The 13,318-nt window shown below is 40.5% G+C and overlaps 1 protein-coding gene and 1 long non-coding RNA gene across 9 annotated transcripts in view; one reads left to right on the top strand and one right to left on the bottom strand.

The window, feature by feature from the left end:
• Nucleotides 1-13,318, top strand: part of LOC139988747 (uncharacterized) — a 161,453-nt gene that overhangs the window by 81,574 nt on the left and 66,561 nt on the right. The window lies entirely within an intron of this gene.
• Inr-2 (insulin-like receptor-like) overlaps nucleotides 1-13,318 on the bottom strand; it is a 79,619-nt gene that overhangs the window by 38,676 nt on the left and 27,625 nt on the right. Inside the window, exons 1-2 of one of the 4 annotated variants that reach the window (XM_072006439.1) lie at nucleotides 6,543-7,337; nucleotides 5,488-5,745 (exon numbers count right to left, since the gene is read on the bottom strand). The exons of 2 other annotated variants lie outside the window; for them this stretch is intronic. The gene's annotated coding sequence lies outside the window, so the exon portion shown is untranslated. Of the gene's footprint in view, nucleotides 1-5,487; nucleotides 5,873-6,542; nucleotides 7,338-13,318 lie in introns of those variants that run through there. One more of the 4 variants, XM_072006437.1, reaches the window with a different exon arrangement.

Raw genomic sequence — 13,318 nt, 5'->3', positions numbered from 1 at the left:
AAATTTTGCCTAGAAAATTGAGAATTTTCAAAGTCCTAAATTACCGTTCTTCCCTCGTGATCTAATCTATTCAGCAAAATGACTGCCGGTAAAACAAAGCAAAGGTAAAAATGTTGTTTTGGCGGGTAATTTGAATTCTATAGAATTTACATATATATATAGAAGCATTCAGATCATCCCGATTATAATATGAAGATAGAAGAATATTTTTTAGTAAATGTTTAAATACTTTCACACGTGCATTGTACACGAGCAACGTGATTTTTCAAGTAAGTTCGGAATAATATCACAGAAGGGTAGAATCCTTTCCGATCGGCCAAGGTAAACTAAATTCTACTGCGTTCCGAAAATTTGATGTCACACCTATCTTTCGAAAGCTTACGTTTAAAATTAGCAAGTGCACCGTAACAAACGCGCATTCGTTTCGCGAGCAGAAGGGCTGCGAAGAAAAGCTGGATCGCGTTGACCTATGATACGATATTATTCAGAGTGGCGCGAAGTTAAAAATAAACGCCACGGTCCCGGGAGAAAGAAGCCCCCAACGGGGTCGTTCGAATCGTTGACGCGATCCACTGAAATAAAAGTAGCTAGTACGTTCCCCGTATCGGGCGTTGATCGCGCCAGCTCCTGGAATCTATTAAAAGCGTCTCTTCCGTTTTCGATCAACCAACAAGCGTTAATCCCGTACACATCGATGGACGACTGCTTTTTGCTTGGCGTACACGTTTATAAATAAACCACCTGTACACGCTCGTTACGCCAAATATAGCAACGATGACGGTTCGAGTCGAATGGTTCGACTCTCGCACCACGAGATCCCTCCTTTCCGACTCTATGGCGTGGAAAATGGTTGCCACCTACGATTCGTACGACACAGTGATAGATACACCTGGTACACAGGACAGGCATATGTCTGTACGAGTCGTTGTCCAAAGCTGTTACGTAGAGTTGCTCGCATTGAATATCTGGCCAGCCAGCGTTATCTCTGTATTTGCCGTTTCGTTTAAGAGACGAAGGAACAGAAATCATTGGATTGCGTAAGAAGGAGGTGATTTAAATATCGTGTTGCCTGCTCCGCGAAAACACGAACCATTTATCGTAGCTTGAAAATACGTAAACAATTTCTGTCTGTAAATAACGTTCGATCGTACCACAGATTTTTAACAAAAGAGAGGTGCCCCGGTTTTCTCCTTTGTTTCTTAAATTTAAAATTCATCTTCCTCTTTGCATCTTCTATTTTAATATCCGTTGCAATTAATACCGATGATTGTAGAAATATACTTCTAATTGTATTATATATTTTTCCAGGCTATCCGTGTTATCCGCGTTTGTCTCGGTATCCGCTTAATATCCGCGGTTTAATCGTCGAACTTGTTATTATTGTACGAAAGTATCCGCTATTAATTACCGACTTTCACCCGATATATAAAGTTCCACTAATTGTACGAGATAACTTCGTAATATTCCTCGTTAATGAGAAGCGAATAAAAAGCCTATACGCAGGACGCGGTATATCGCCAACCTGCTGCTCAACGGAGTCAACAAAGTAACGTTCAAACTATAGTGTACGTGTTTTTTGTTGGTCGAATCCTTCGTAAGTTATTCACCTGATCGTGGTCCAAGTGGCCTTGGTGCGGCACAACAAACTGGCAAGGATGGGTCAGTGACGCGTGAAGTTGCTTCGACCGCATGGTGTGCGGTCCGATGAATGGAGAGAAGACGGGAGAAAGGAGGAATTCTTCGTGGTGGTGCTCTCTTACCTAAGAAGCGCCGGTATTTATGTTCTCGTTAACCCTTTCGCTATGAATAGCCGCTATCGAAGCCACGTAGTTCGGTAGAACGTTTCTTCGTTCTGTTATGTTTCTTGTAAATAGAGTTTAGCAAGAAATGTGCAGTTACCAGCAGTTTATCTTAAGAAAATGTTTTAATCGTTTAACAGCGTTTAACACATTTTCGCCGACGCTTCCTTAAATAAGTTATATCCGCTGCACATGGTTATAGCTTGTAATACAGTGTGTTCTAGCTTCTTCTGATCGAACCTTTTCGGATATTTTCGTCGACATCGTTAAAATGTTATTACATAGTTTTATAACAGAAAATGATTGGTTAGATATATATATATATGTATATATATATATAGGTTGTTCGAAGATTTATTATGGAGTTTCGAATGATTTACGTTTATTGCAAAGTTGTAAAGGAATTATGAAATACGAAGAGGATCGTAAGGATTTATTGTTAATATACTGCGAGACAAGAACAGGTTTACAGTCAACGTAATTATTGGCTATTAATGTTTCATTTCAGAATGTACATACAACGTTCCTTTTGATTTTGTTTTATTTCTACGAAACAGTTACCATCCGAGTCAATATATGCTCAATATATGTGTCTTTTCTTTCAAGTTCTTCGTACGTACAAGTCTAGCGGAATCGAGCGTTATTGGAGAGACTACGTATCGCCCTCTGCGTATTTTCTATTTTTATTAGATACAACTTTTTAATAAAACTTTAAACGATCTATGTCTATATACAATATATACATTTTTTTTTTTTTTTTTTTTTTTATTATCTACACTTTGAGCAAATTTGATCGGAAAAAATTGAAATACACCGTTAAAAAACGTATTTGTCGTGGCTTTGGTTGGTGATTCTACGCTTTCGGATCGGTGGAGATCTGTTAAAAAAGTGGACGGCAAAATTGATCTCGAGCATGACTTTCAAGGTTAAACCCTTTTGCTTCGTTGCATCGTGTGGTATTTATCACGAGGGACAAAAGTCTCGGAGGAATCGCGAGATGCAAATGCCCTGTCCTGCTGGAAAAAATTGTTTACAGCTTCGTCGGTCCTTAAACCGATTTCATTTGTTATTTCGCGATAATACAATATATAAAAAATAAAAAATAATATAAGTAACAAGAAGGTATAAACGGTAATGTGATATAATTATGTAACAATAAGCAGTAAATTTTGTTTCGTAGTATATACATATCGACAATCGGCAAGATTCGACTAATGGAAGATGGCAACGTGGAGGAAAAGTAAACTCCAAGTCGTCGTGATTTTCAGAGGGTTCAACGATCCACAATTGCTACACCAAATTCCTCGCTCGATGGTCCTCGTGTCCATTGGCGTAAAGAAGAGTAAATTTGTGCCGGTATGCCTCTAGAGAAGATCCTTACGAGGTTCGTCGCGCGCAAGAATTTCGTTGGATGACGAAAATTTTGTTCCTGGATGCTGGGAACATTAGAGCGCAATGCACGATATCTTGTTTCTGGATGAGAGCGTTTCTTTCAACAGCAACATTCTCGATCGTTAGAACGCAAGAGTTTGAGCGTATAGAAATTCTCACAGTATAGCACAGAGATTCGGTCAACGGCGTTTGAACACGTCTGATTTATTGCATATCTGACTTTAACGCGTAATAAAGTCAGTTCGAAGATTAAAGTGGTAGATATTACGTATACTTTCGCAAAGTATATAAGTTATTTCGTGTTATTATATTTGACATTAAAATACGAATAAAATCAGTTTGAGAATAAATGAAACTTTAAGCAATTTTGTCCGAGAGAACGAGGAGATTCGCGGCGCATGGTTCCTTTCGAACTTTTGTTCCTCGCGATGAGTACCGTGCCATTCAATGGAAAAAGAGTCGATTTTGCGGTCCACTTTTTTAACGGATCTCCACCGATCCGAAAGTGTACGATCACCTCCCAATACCATGACTAACACTTTTTTGACATCCTGTATATATTTTAATAAAAGAAGCGCAGCGTGATGCACTTGGTGCTCTATATTCTATATCGTTATCGTGTAATATCAATTTTAAACGCTATAATTATACGAATTTATCGTATTTTATTGTATTTTTCTGTTGGGGGAAAAAGTCCACAAAATCGGCTTATCGCGGTAGAAAACCTTCTACACTTTGAAAAATATAGTTTCTCGCCTTTTCGTTGCAAGCGATTGATGGCTATCGATTTATCTGAAACGGCGACTTCGTGATCGATCGGTGACAATAACCTCGCAAAAACGGTAGCCAGCACAATGAGCGATGACGACGACGCTAGGACGCGTGTGCCTCGAATCACTATCCTTAACTAGCGCTGGCAACCTCTTCCGCACGCGGCGTACACTCCAGATTTGGCACCGACAGATTACCATTTATATTCGGGTCGATGCAATACTCTTTAGTCGGACAGCACTTTCGAAATGTTGCAGAAATACGAAAACGCTCCAATGTCATTCTCTTGCGACGGAATACGAAAGCTGACAGAAAGTCGAGCACAATGGGGAAAATTATTTCCACGTGTTATGCGCAAATAATAGAAAGTTGAAAAAAGAAAAGACTAAAACTTTGCGTACACCTGATAAACAAATCGACTAAACGCGTGATAACTGTACTCTCTAAAATAACCACAACAAGCGAATTACGTTCCTACAGAGTTTTGTGATTACCTACGTATAAATTATCTGCCGCAAAATACATTTCAAAGAAACAAACCGCTTAAGGGTTGATACCGGTATCATCGTTACCATGGAATATTGAATGGAATATCTCTCCATTCAACCTGTTAACGACGTTACCCGAACGAAAGTATGCGTTTATCGTTGAAGCTGAAGCTAACGCACAGCGATGTATAAGATTTTTTGGCGAGGTCCGGCGTGGCAAAAGGGTTAACATAAGAAGCGAATCGAGTCGGCCGGTTCTATTAACGGAGTTGTTAGCAGGTGTGAGCCGAGTCGGGACACGTAGCGGCAACACCATGGTTGGCCGGCGATCGACGAACCCACCTGTCACGCGGGTACAACAAAATTGCAACGATCCATCGGGATTAACGTCGGCTGTGCAACCGGCTGACAGGTTGGAGGGGATCGCGTGGTTACTTGAAAAAATTTCAACGGACACCGCATTCCAGACGTTCTCTTCAAGGTTATTAGCCATTCACCTAAAGGCCGAAGTACTCGGATGCCCTGCACCGATGGAACTCCCTTCATCCGCGCGTGTTTCCCCTACTGTTTCCAACGACATCGGTCGTCATTTGACAATTCGTTTCTTCGGAAACAACTAAAACAAGAACTGGTTCGGGGTGTCCAAGTTGAACTGTCGCGAGTTACGAGCACAGAAAAGGATTTTTATAAATATATATATATAATATATATCCGTAGAACTTCGTTCTCTTTACGAAACACGGTTTCTCTCTATTCGGATTACGTGTTTCTCTTGGTAAAGAATATGAGATAAACAGAAGGCGATTTCGACATTTCCCACGGTTCTACGATTAATATAAATAAATCGCTGTAAGCGTAAATAAGAAAAGCGACGTACAAACGAAACTTCTACGTTACATTGAAAATCTTACGACTGAAAAGGATAATCGTAAATACAGTTTGAATGGAAATTCTACCGTAACGTTAGAAGCGTACGAACGAAGGGCTAATTTTGATTTTTAATGGCAAGTAGCATGAATGCGCAATAGACGACTCACCGTTGTTGTTCTGGTGCGATCTTATCGAACAGTTGCGAACACGTCGAAACAACTTTCGTATGATTCCCGCGTTATACCACTCGATATAGGCAACAACCTTCGGAAATATCGAACGTTGCAACCTTTAAGATTCCTAAACGCGGCGACGTTTGGAATCTTCTCACGATCCAGGCCTTGGAGAGGTTAAATTATTGTCAAACCGGTACCACGAGACAGCGAGCCACCATCAGACGCAGCGGGGTCCGCGATGGAAAATTCCTAGGACGAAAATGGCGGGTGACGATGGCGAATGGTTCGAAACAGGGATCGTAAATAACGGTTGTAACCGAGATGGAAAAAGGTTATAGTATAAGAATCGGTATCTTAGTTTAAATGATTTTGGTCAGGAATAATTGTAATAAATAATTAGTGTTAGAATTTAATCTTAAAGTTAAGATCAATAATCTATGGAAGACACAATTTTTATGTTAAAATAATATTCGGTGATATTTATTAAACAGAACTACAGGACCAAATGTATATAAGCGAGTGATATGGTATAATTAACAAAGTATGCAGATAAAGAATTTATGGATTGTTGACAGTTGGCCAGTTACTCTCAGACTAGACGTAGGTAGTGACTCACGATCCCTTAAATATTTTGAACCCCACTCTCTATACAGTAACGAGTATGACCTGTGTAAGTGTTCTGTTCAAATGCCTGCGCAAGTGTCTGTGTAAGAGTATTTGTGTCTATGCGTGTAACATCGTTGTATTCCAATAATTAGCCAATTTTTATTACAAATTTACAGAAGGTATTTTTTATCACGAATGACCATTATCCAGGACGGAATATTTTTCTGATTATCGATAAGCAAAGGAATTTTATCATTTATGATGACTATTCGCAATCGGAACGCTTAGAAACTAATATCTGTCGATAATTTAATCTTTCAACAAACGTCTCTACGATTTAACGATCGTCGTCTATCGTTTAAACAAAAACGAACTTCTCTTCGAGTGGTTAAGTAACCGTTTAGCCGACTTTTTCGTAAGAATAAATTAAAAGTACATACATAGTTGTTAGTTTTATTCCCTGATTCGAAGATATTGAAACGCGTGGATCCTCTGGGAACGTATTGTTGCGATGGTATCTATCGTGCACGCTCGACGAGTCACTGAAAACGATGGCCAACGGCGCAAGCAATATTATAACAACAACCGAAAGATTGTGCATAATCGCATCATATATTCTCACCGGCAACTTCGTTGCGACTAATTGCCACTTTGTGCATACCAACGGAACCGGTTACGATCGATGATTCGAGCGACGCATTCGGTTCGGATAATGGTTCCGCTTCGTCGCTCCGATCGATCGAAACGGCCGCGAATGCTCGCCAACGAGAAAGAGGCCTGTTTTCTCCACCGATCGTCACAATAAATAAAGGAATCCAAGAATACATTGTGTTTCTCTCTTGCATTTACATATTTAACCGCTCGTGCTCTCTGTTTCCCGCCGAAATTCGACCCGTTCGTGCTTTTACTTTACAGTTACTGGCTATTGAATTAAAATCACCAAATATTTTCCATGTCTTTCTTTTATTGCCAGACGACTGTACGGTCCCGTATCAACCATCGCCACGCACTTAATCTTAACCAAGATTTTCGCTTATCGCGTTAATGTTCTTCTCGATTCGTATCCTTTCATTTCGATACGATCAATAATAAATGACTAACGACGCCGTTGGCTTCTTTGGATTGGAAAAGTAACGAATACGGAGTCTCTCGAATTTTCTGAATCTTTGTTTCAACATTGTCTTGACGGAGAATTTTGCGAGAAACGTCTATATAAACAGGCGATACGAAAGAGGTTTTACCGGTCCTATCGGGAATTATAGCGTTCGTAGCGACGAAAGGGCTCCGACAAATTCTACCAAAAGATTCGTGATTTGCCCGCAAAACCGGTATACCGATCGTACATCAGGTAGACCAGTGTTCAGGGAACCACAAATTTGGTCACCGATACCCTGTGCGCTATTTTATCGACGTTTCGCCGCAATTTATGATAATATTGTATTGTTCCTCGTAACCTTACTGCAAATGACTACTGTCGTTATGACAATTGACTTATTTGACGTATTGTCAAATGACTCAGCATCGAACCTTTACGGACGACAGAATGTTTCTGCGGCCAACCGCTGGGCAAGATCGTGATCGCGACCATTTGTTTTACCCTGTTCCCTAACCTTGGATACATTGTGGTACATTGTGTCAGTGTAAAAGAGACTCTGACACTTTATACCTCGAGTTGTGGATCTTTTCTGATACAATCGCTCGTCAATTTCTTCGTACATTTTATTAAAATGTTCGCTTTTGTTCCAATGAAATTTCACCGGGAACGAAACGCATTTTATACTGATCGCAAGAAGAGTAAAATCTGTTCTAGAAACAAATATAGGTCCGACAGTATTCTTGATTTAAGAGTATGAATCCATCTCAAAATACACGTACCTATAACGAAACGAAATACAGTGCCAAACGAAAGTATTGGCACAGGCCGGATCTTCGTATAAGATTCTTCGTAAATCTGTGAAGAAGCTGATCATCTATTTAATGTTTCTTTTTTTAACGTAACTCCCGACTCTGAAGTTTAAACGCACCATGAATCATAAATTTTAAAAATAACTGTAGCAAAGAAAAAGGATAAAATACGTATAAAGGTCTGTTTTCAGCGGAACGAAAGTGTTGGCACATTGACGATTTCGCGGTACGATTTTCTTACAACGTTTCATTTAATACTTGGTATGCAATCCTTTCTTCAAGAACGTACCAGACCCAGTTTGTTACATTCTTCGGGAAGTATTTTCTTCGAATTTTCCTTAGACGCGATATGATACGCTTCGATCCTACTTCCCAATTCAGACTAAACAGGCTCGATGGAATTTAAGTCCGAGGATTATGGCAAAGTCGATAATACGTCCGACGTATTAAAAATGGTTTTCTAACGACATAGGCCGTGTGTTTGGGGTCGTTACGAGAATAATAATCTTGTTCTAAATTTCATTTTTCCCCACTTTTGCTCTAAAATAATTCGCTCTAGGTTCGGGTTACGTATGAAGCTTTTCTTGCGCGCTATAAACGATCACAAAAATACTAACTCGAATACACGTAAACAGAAAACAGCGTATGTATAGACACGGGTATATCTCAATTCATATATCCTTCTGCAAATAATGTCGTAAAAATATTCAGAGAAAAATCAGTGGTACAATCTCTTCGTTTTATCCAATTCCAAACAGCATCGGATGATATACCCGGATGATTCGCGCTGTGGGGAACGCGGTGTGTTATCTGTCGTTCGCGGAAAATATCGGGACGAATCGCGAATTCACGCGAATAATAAACGAGCCAGACCCCTGGGACACGAGGAACGAGGCGATTCACCGTCCCAACAGTCCATTATATTCGTTCAGGGTTCGACGCGATCGAGAGGACGAATTCGCGGCTCAAATCCGCATCGGGATTCACGGTTGCATTACGATCGTTCGACAAAGAGAGAGAGGCACTCCTCGTCGAATCGAGGTCTCGATGAAATCGCCGATCTAGACGGTAAATTCTACGAACGTTGGAAGGATATAGCTTGAATTTATCCAAGTACGATTTACCTGTTCAATTTTATCCAGTTACGGAACGATCAACCAATTAATAACTCAAAGAAAACACGTTTTATTAAATTAACGCATGATAGATTATCTATTAGTTTGGCGCGCATAAAACGTCCAAAGTTCGAAATCAACCAACTAAGATTATCTATTGAATCGTGGCCAACTACGGAAGGATCGATCGATCAAACCACAGGAAAGATGTTTTATTATATTACGTGCGTTAAATGTTCGGAAAATTTCCACTGCTTAACTATTAGCATAAACCATCGCTTCAACGTTGTTAAACTATCGGTTTAAATATCGCATACATTTCTTGTTTCTATTAGAAATCATCGCTTCAGGCACTCGGTGTATCGTTTACCGTTGCTACCGAGAATCCTCGCTTCTGACGCTTATATCGTTCGCTGTTTCAACTCCTCGATCGAAAACAATGTCTCAGGCATCGTTCGAAATTCCGCGAGTCAAGCATCTCGTAAGAACGCTCGAGACCATTCGAGAGACAAAGGATACTGGTAGAAACCGTATGGAAAGGATTGCGTGTCAGTCGAGTTCGACGAATGATCGCGATCTCGTCGATTCGACCGGCTCTACCAGCCGGACACGGAACGGTTTGGAAAAACGGGCGGCGCGAGCGTATAAATTAGCCGCGTAACGTTTGTCATTCTCGTGCTTTCGGCTCGTTAAAGCATGACGGAGACCGGAAAGCAGCGTCGGGGCGCCGCACGAAAGCCAGAACGCCGCGACGCGACGCGGTGTCTATCGTGCGGCTTCGCACGAATCTTGCCTCGCCTGCTCACCAAGGCAGCACGAAACGTGATTACGTCCACCGTGTATTGCCGATCGTGTTTCCGCGTGTAATCCACGATTTGCTCTTTGCTCCCTTCACCGAGTTCCACGACGACAATAGTCGTTCGGACTTAGACGCGTTCCCTCATTGCTGTTACGTTCTTATTAAATTGCTCCGTAAGTTCTATTTAGTTCACAAAGTTGCCGGCTAAAGGAAGGAATGCGAGTCTGGTTTTAGCTAGCGGATCTTACGCGGTAGAACTCCATTTATATGAACTCTATTTATTTCAACAAAGTTTTAGTCACAGCCCGATCAAATCAACTACAGCAGGTTGAAACTACTTCTTATCTAACGTGAATTCCTATTACACGAACGAAAAATCGTACGTAGGGGCAGACATAAATTCCAATCGTACAAAGTATTCTTTGCCTGGCAAGTAAACGGAGTTCCAGCGAAGCGTCGTAGCGATCGTAGGATATACGAACCTTTGTTCGAGCAGAACATGGTCTACGTATATTTATAATAAATAAATAAATAAACATCGTAAGAGGTATGTATGATTCGTGCGCACCAGCGTACTCAGACGAGGAACAAAGTAATCTAAAACCAAAGTAATTTCCTGGTTCGTCGCATAACAGTTCGTAGCAAATCATAAAGATCAAGAACAACAATGGAGAAACTTGGTGAAGTATCTTCGGGCTTAATACCGTTTCGAATACCGGAAGTGGCTTGGAGCTGGAGCCAAATGCTCATCCGGCAATATCCGCTGATTCATCGCGACGCCGTTCCCGGATGCGCATCGTCCACGGAACGAGCGTCGGAATGGTCTTACTTTCGGGGCTCGATTCGAATTACCGTCACCCGAAAAAGAACTTAGAGCTCATTCACACGATATATGATTCGCGAATCGCGTATATTACACGCGCCCAACTCTGTATTGCACTGTTAGTACTCGTACGTATGTAAAATTCCTTTCTATGCTTCGTCAGCTACGAGAATCACCGCCATCAAAAGTAAAGAGCCGTTTCCTTTGATTTTGGAAACTCTGGGTACAGATTTTATAGAAGAGGACAAAAATTGCGAGATTCAAAGGTTCGTATCGCTTAAAGAAAAAAAAAAAAAAAAAAAATGCAAAACCAGCAAAATCACGACTTAAACCCTCCATAATTTCGTGGCGTAGGCTACATTATACTTAAAATAGCGTATGACAAGATCCATTTTCTTCTTTTATAGGGAACGACTTAATGTATGCGTTCTACTTAGATACTTTTCCTTTGTTGCATCTCTTTTATGTACGTACAAGCGAAATGGAGATAAGCTTCAACGTTGGCCATTTTCACAGAAAAGTACTCGTTCGTCTTCCAGCTGGGAGATTTTCATATTTTTAAAAGCATTAAAAAAATTATTCAACGTTCTAAACATTCAAAACCAAATCCTATTGATATAAATCACGTACAACTTTTGTCTTCCTCTCTTTCATTCCTCGCTCGCATTAGGTCGTCCGACAAGTTTCTTTCGTTTTGTAAGGAAAGGACGCGCAACATATTCCGTTTTATATTATTTTGTATTTTGTTCTGTCAAAATAAAACAGATTAGGTTTCATGTTTGTAAAAAGATGCGTCGTTGTAAAAGACGTGTCTGTAAGAGAACAACCTGATACAATACATTTATTTTCTAACACAAAGTGGTATTCAAATCGAATCCTCTAAGAATCATGTAAGTAGATTTCTTAATTTTAATGGAACTCCTATTAATGCTACAAAAAATAACAATGAAAATAAAAATCAACCAGATAAATTTGAACAATTTCATCGCAAGATCTAATATCTCGTTAATATCTCTATTAAAATATTATATAATCGTATACCTTAAACAGATTTATCACAAGCAGCTAATTATAGCGTGACCCGTCCAAATTAACACGACCACTTTCACGCGAATTTTACATATTTTTCTTACGTATTTTCAACGCTTAACGAAATAAATATTAGGTTGTCCGAAAAGTTTCTTTCGTTCCATAAGGTGATAATAGATGAGCAACAATTTCTGTTTTATATTATTTTATTGAATTACGTATGTTTCGTTTCGTTATATTTCTATTATTATGTTCGTGCATAATTCAATAAATTAATATAAAACAAAAAACATTGTGCGTCTATCATTTCCTTATAAAACGAAAGAAACTTTTCGGACAACCTAATAGAACGCGATTTCCACGTCGTTCGCGACTGAGAGATCGAGAAACGTATATTCCATAGACGAGAAGATAGCAACTGAGAAGTAAATAAATGACACTTGCGATTAGCTAGGAACTGCGCCACGTGGCTACCTCATTCTCGAATGCGATACACGTATCCGTCGTGTGAAAGAGGTCTTGTGGGTTCGGTGGGACGACAGTGTATCGTAGAAGGGCGTAGGTAAGTACAGTAAGTACAAAAGGAAAGGACAAGATCGAGGCGAGGAGAAGAAGCAGGAAGCAGACTCGAGGGGCCAGGCACCGAAAACAAACGACAAGGAAATCGAGGGCGATCGTTTCGACGGGGAATGGCGGCGGCGCAGCGCGGCGTGTCGACCAGGAAAAGGCGGAGGAGAAGAAGGAAGCCTTGGCCCGTGGAATAATGGGAGGTCGGAACGTAGAAGAGGCACCCAAGGGCCCTTCGGACAAACAGAGGGATCGCCCGTTCGACTCTAAATCGCGTTCGCGATTGTAATTCACGGTAGCGAGGGAACCAGCTACCCCGAAACCACTTGGTAGACTCGTTAGAGTATTACGAAGAGTAACATCCAGTGAGAAATTATCTGGCGAACTTACGAAAGAAGAGTCGTCGGCTCGTCATAGGAATTTCGAACCTGTCTCGAAGTATCGTTTGTTTTTCCACTCGAAGTACGAACGTGGTTGGAAAGTTGTGTTTCCGAGGATTCGTCGTATTCTGGAATGGATGATACGAGCGAGATTGTTAAATTAGACGAGCTGGAACGTACTTCGCTGTTCACAGGTATTAGCATACTTACGAGAATTAGGCGAAGCTGAGGAATCGTTCGAATCAAGGTCTTTGCGATTATTACATAGTTTGGAATAGCGACGTCGAGACAGCCAGAATTGATACGTGAATTTACTTTTTACTAAAGTTTACACAGCGGTGTTTAGTGCAAATTGAATCGCGCCTTCTTTTCGAATGAAAGAGCATCGACATATCCAACTTCTGTTACACAATCACGAAGAATAGAGCACGCGAATTTTCGTGACTGACCCGAAGCGTCAGATTAACAAACAGGGTTATAGTATCGCGTGACGAAGAAGGTGAACAAAATATAGAACATGAAAGGATGTAGGGCATTATTAAGGCAACAGATCGAACAATTTTAAGAACCTCCGATGACTCTAATTTGACATCTAGAA

This window comes from Bombus fervidus, chromosome 7 (assembly GCF_041682495.2).
Source record: "Bombus fervidus isolate BK054 chromosome 7, iyBomFerv1, whole genome shotgun sequence".
Lineage (NCBI taxonomy): Eukaryota > Metazoa > Arthropoda > Insecta > Hymenoptera > Apidae > Bombus > Bombus fervidus.
The sequence above is the reverse complement of the archived record's forward strand: the minus strand, read 5'-3'. Positions and strand labels throughout refer to the sequence as shown.